This window comes from Falco rusticolus, chromosome 2, assembly GCF_015220075.1.
Source record: "Falco rusticolus isolate bFalRus1 chromosome 2, bFalRus1.pri, whole genome shotgun sequence".
In the NCBI taxonomy this organism is placed as follows: Eukaryota; Metazoa; Chordata; class Aves; order Falconiformes; family Falconidae; genus Falco; species Falco rusticolus.
Window position 1 is genome coordinate 83,729,229 of NC_051188.1, and position 6,336 is coordinate 83,735,564.

A 6,336-nucleotide genomic window follows, 5' to 3' on the forward strand; every position below is an offset into this window, starting at 1 on the left:
GGGCACGTTCCCATTCGTTAGGCTACATGCAGTACTCCTACAGACACTGGGGAGTCTGTGATTTTTTTTCTAAAAAAATCTCTAAAAGCTGAGGAAGAAATCAAGCCCGCTGTCAGTAAATGCAAGTTTATATTTTGTATTAAATGTTAATTTGCCATTCAGGGATCAGCGCTTCCACAGGGAAACACCTGCACATGCCCTGATGTAGCTTCTTCTGTTGGCTGGCTGGGTGTCTTAGTGCCTATGTTACATCAGTGGCAGAAATGCCATCGATGTAACTACACAGCCACAGAAGTATTCCACTATCCTCCTTCACGCACAGGAACAGCTACCCAGGTGTCAACGCTGTAGCCGCACAGGTCCATATTACTTTACATTGCTGCAGTTTGTCTTATAAAATACAAAGGAGTGTTGTGATAGCTTTTGCTGATTTTTCTCTCTCCCAGTCCTCAGCATGCAGGTGACAGGTGACACAGTTCAGTTAGCAGATGCCTGTCCACAACCAGACACCTGACAGATAAAGCCTCCGACTCAGTCATGTTTTTACTGGGGGCTTTTAGTTTTGAGTAATAGCAACAGGGGAAACACTGGGGAATGTTGTCATGTTTAACGGACACATCTAAGCAAGATAACATAATATAATGAACTGAGGGACCAGGGAACAGGCTTCTGCTTAAAGCCTTTACTTAAAAACTATCCTTCAGATACGTTAAAACATAGCTCACCCCCACGCCAAGATTCAGCCTGAAGCCTATATGCTGCTAAATCATACTTAAAACTGCCTCTTAATATAGAATTACATCACTTCAGTCACACAATCACTAGATTTATGCGTTTCTCTTCACTCATTTGTCATGATAAAGCTTTTTTACTTCTAAATTTGCCCTGGTAACTCGGACACTTGTCTGTGAGTAGCCTGCAAAGCCCTAGCTGGCTTCAGTTACACTCAGGAGAAGCTTGAAGGCATCCATCCATCTCTTTGGAAAACTTAATGAAGATACAAATGACACATAACCTGGGCTTTGGACTGGGATGACTTTCTTCCAGGCTGAATTACCCTTGGATTAATAGCTACTGAAGCCTCCTGTTACAAGACTGGTTACAGCAGTTTATGCATACACACACACGCACCTCCCTCCTGTAATACATTTTGAGCACTTCTAGAGAAACCACTATTAAAAATGAAAGTAAAATGAATGGATTAGATTGGCGAATACAATTTCCACAATATTATTTATTCATTCTCTTTCCTGTTTTTATGACCTTTTAATATACGGTATGATGGCTTAATGATATTCTGCTATTTTCCTTGCTCAGGCTTTCATGGGAGTAGCAATAGGCTGGAGGTACCTTTCTCAGCTGGATTTAGGGATCTTTCTCACGTAGTTTCCTGCCAAAGCTAAGGGGGACTGCGTCCACCTTGATCAAAATCAGAACATTTGACTGCTAATTACAGTGACTGACAACACTTTCTTTTGTATTCAGAGACACAACCCCACCTCGCTGAGACTTTTGCTACCTGGCACGGAGGCTCTGCCACATCAGGCTCCAATCCTTTGTCAATTTTTTTCCGTACAAATATGCTCTTAAAAATGCTAAAATTGCATTTTGTTTTCTATCACACCAGAAGTTATTGTGAATGAGTGATATGCTTAAGACCACACACAGTTTGTATTTTTTAATTTTAGATCTCCCAGTAGTAAATTTTCCCTTTCCCTTGCCATTTTTTTCCCCCTTTTCTTCTCTTGCTTGGAGAGACAACTGCTCATTTGCTGTTGTACCCTGGGAAGAACAGTGATGTATGGTTTATTAAGATAGCTCAAACACATAAGCCCTTGACTGCTACAGGACAAGTGATTTATAGGTGTTTGCTAATGGACTCCTGCTCGGGGCCCTTGGGGGGCTTCCATTTAATTTTGTACCAAGGGCAAATTATGCTGAAGAGCCAGGTGTAATTGGCATATGAGTCATTTGATAAGTTAATGGTACAGCACTCTTTAGCCTTCCCTGAATTTGCCTTACCATCTATCTTCATGGCACAACATCAACATCATTACTGAGGTCTGTATTTCATGGCAAGGCAGAAGTAATTTTTCACTTATTACATTCCTTGCCTGCTCCCACCTGATAACCTGTCTCGCCTGCAATGCTTCCATTTCCCTCTTACTCTGAAGTAGTTTGGTTCATTTCTGATATACACAGCTGAATCGCCGTGACTAAAGCTTAGCATGTGCGATGTGTTGGGTTTCTCCAATCAATTATATTTTATCTGTCTGTAAAGAACAGATACTGCTTTTACAGGGCATCACATCTTGTCGGCTGATGAAAAAAAATATGATCCAAGCCGGAACTAGCCAGCTACCACATGGTGTTAAAAACACTGATATATTGCATGGGTCATTGCTTTACTTTACATGCATAAGGGAACTGGAATCAGCTAAGCAAACCTTACATATTATGTCAGTAGTAATATTTCTGTTCTGACCATTAGCATGGAAATTGCCTAGCTGTGCTGAGAAGCAGAGTCAAAACTAACGTGTGCACTGCAACACAAGGTATATAATTAAGACTATGCTGGTATTAAACCAGACAAACAACAAAGAATTTTTCTAAAAACGAGGCTATGTCTAGATCAGGGAGACCACCTCTGTTTCTGAGGCTGGAGTACACTGCCTGCACGGACCTGGACTCCTTGTGGGGGGTTGGACCATGCATCTCAGAGCACCAGTGGAAAGATCTAGGCACAGCCTCAATGCAACATGTTTCTGAGTTGTCCCACACATTTCTGAAGGCTTGCGGTGACATTTTTTTTTTTTTTCCATAAAATATTTTTTCTCATGTTTGGTCTTTTTTGTCCTTGTTGCTCAAAAAATAACTAGGGGGTGGGAAGGAAGCCTGCAATAATCCACAAGCACAATGGAAAAAAAATGTTTAATAAAGACCCAATTACTCTGCAGTTGTAAGGCTCCCTTGCTTTCCTTGTAGTTCCAAAGCTGATGCTACTCCTTTCTGAAATTTTCCTTTCCATTCTATTTTTTTTAAATGACACCTGCATGCTTTTGAGTTACTGTACTGCCCGTAATTACTAAATTTTTCAACGTGGCAATGAAGAACGGATGCACTCTATCAGTTCAGCCCTTTCCAACAGCCATGCAACTTTGGCTGTAAAGAGTAGCCCTACTGAAAAACACAGCAGAGTGTTTCAGTGTGCCTTGTTTCTTCATTTCTATTTAAAATGACCACAATGAAGCAGCAGAGAGGAAGGAGGAGTAGTGAGGACATGTATTCTAAAGAACATAACTGATGTTACGAGGGCCACCAACTGCAAGACTACAGCAATTGCAAGTACTTCTCGTTAGCTGCTGAGTTCAGTGCGTGTCTTACCACAACACAGATTTACAAGAACTGCAAATCCATGCATGAAAACAACAACATGCAACACTAGTACCTCGTCTGTAAGGTGTTGTGCTACTGTTTTGATATTTAGCTCCCACTCTAGAAGCCAGATATGAATTAATCTTCACCTTGACTACCTCTGGCATCACTCTCTATCTGAATCCATCCCTGATCATTTTCCTGAAAGTATCTGGCTGATTAAAGCTCTGTACTGACAGGGCACATTAATCAGATGGAAAGAATAGCTGATGAAAGAAACTTCTGAAGTTAAAATATGTAACATTTATTCCCTGTCACCCTGTTTGCTCTGTCAAAACAGGAACTTGAGCAATTATGAACATGAAGGCACACAAGGTGTTTAAGACAGGCTGTTTCTAGTTCATTAAATCAGGTCTCACCTTCAGAGCCAAAAAGTTACAACTGTGATGTTATTCCAGAAGGATCTCAGTAAGCAATATCCAACTAATTAGCAGCCATCCCTTGCTTAGATGCATTTAACCCATTAATGCTAGTCTGTGATTAGAAGCCTTTCACACAGCAGCATTCACAGCTGAATTTCACACCTGAAAGGCAGTATTTTCATACCTGACCGCAGACACTCCTCATTTCTGTAGAACTTAATTTCAGTGGCAAGAGATTTTCCTTATGACACTGAGAAATCCAAAAAAGGATAAAACTGGGGTTTTCTCCCAGGAGATGAAGTTGTTGTTCACTCAAGGGAGAAATTCAGTAAACTTTCATGTTGTCATTTCAAAGCACTTACCTTTCATTTTGGCCCCATTTGCTTTGGGGTAAACCCAAGACCTAACAGTTTTACTATACTTATTTTTCTTGGTCCATAAGAAATTATGCAACCTTTAACACCTCTTACTTTTCAAGTCTTCTGTCTCTGATGACTCAAACTCACCATCTCTGCCCAATTATCATGTATTCATGTTTCTGAGATGATTCCTGAGTGACTCGAGGCAGTCATCTCAACTGCATTTTAAAATACAGGATTATATATATCCACTATGGTGTTTGGCTTCTAAATCCCATTTTCTTTGGTACGTAAGTCCTTAATATAGGCAGGAAGTAATAGATGGTGTATGGTTTTAGACCAGATATTATCAGCTGCCCTGGGAAAAAATGTACTGGGGAATTAATAGAAGAAATCCCCACACCCCTTTTATTTTTTTGTTTTAAATTAGATTAAAGTTTACCTACCCCAGGTATTCACCAGTTCCTCTTTCCCTCTGTATCTCTTCATCCCCAGAACTTCTAGTCCTCTTTCATGCTAAGGGAAAGAGGTAGCAGTTATGTGGATTGCTGAGTGATATACAGTTTTATAACACCTACAGCATGCCAATTGCTTGGCTTGCTAAGTGGTCAGCAAGAAGTTCACGCTACAACCTTTCTCATCATCAGTAGGATTATTTTATCAGTTCACACCTTTTCCTCCTGGAAACTGACAGTCTTCACAAAGCTTGTATAAACCTGTTTTACTTCCTCAGATTTCTTCCCTCAGAAAAATTTAATTTTAATATGTCCAATGAGTTCGATATGTATTGGGGAGAACAGGACTGACAGAGAAACAGCGTAGTCACGTAACCTTTTCTTTAAGAAACCATGTTGGAAACAGAAGTTATCAACATTGTGCCTAAATCTGAAATTTCACATTGAAGTTTTAATATACATTTGATTAAAAAAAATATATGCTGGATACTAACTTACAAATCACACCTTGAGACTGAAAATAATGTCTAGAAGAAAGGATTAATCACTATGTGTTACGGAGCACAGCTCTTACTAGCAGATAGTAGTGCTCATCACCACCAGGACTTCTAAAATCCTCTCTCATTGCTCCTCATTTACACATATTACAATCTATCACAATGTATCTATATACTCCTGTATTTATAAAATACACATATTTTATGTCTACATATACATTTACAAACACTTAAATGTGTTACAAAGGTTTTATGCAGTCATGTTGCCTCCTCAGTCCTCCTCAGTGTGGATTTTGCTGGTTATTCCCAAGGTCAGAGACAAGCACCTGGTAAATCCAGATGAGCATGAAAAAAGTGTGCAGAAAAAAGTTAAAAGATCCTATATAAAGAAGTAATAATTTCTGATTCCCAATGCAAACCCACTGAATATTCTCATTATGCCAATAAGTAGCCTATACTGATCTTGTTCTGTCTCTTGAGCTGGTCTCAAACTGCCTGGCTCCTGCAAAATTTTTTGCTGAGACCCCAACCAGCTAAACAGCATTGGAAGCACTGCTGACTGGAGGTAAGGAACTCCCAAATCAATCACAGATTATCCTTCTGTCAGGTCTGCCTGAAAACATTTCTTCTGCTGCATGGTAACCGATGACAGCGTGCTCTATAACCTTTACCTTGGATTTCTGAAAGCAGCAGACTAAGAACTGATAGCAACACAAGAGAGTGTTTCAACATTTTAATTTGTGTTGTTTTACAAGTATAAAAGAAAACCTATGCATCAGATCTTGCATACTCTTAATACATGTGAATAATCCTCACTGAGCAATTCTTTGTGTGACTTGGGACTAATCAAATGAATACTTTTTTTAAGAGTAGTCCTATACCCTTCCGTTGAACACATATGCCTCTAACATTCATAGAGGAGAGCAAAACCACAGTAAACTTGCAGCAAGAGATCACTCATTCACACACATCCTCTAGCTAATACTGCCCTCTCAGTGCAGCCGCTGGGGTGTACTGGTAACAGCCTAGACTGTTGTCATCCTGAGAAAATCTCTTTCCTAGTATACAGTGCACTTTAGAAAAATAAGCTTGTCCATTAAAACACTGGTCTTAACAGAACATCACTGCCTCTGTGACTCCCTCTCATACCTTCTTTCTACCAGCACAGCTAGATCAGAGCATACGGAGCAACGACACTGTTAGTCAACCTGCACTCCATGATGTGGTG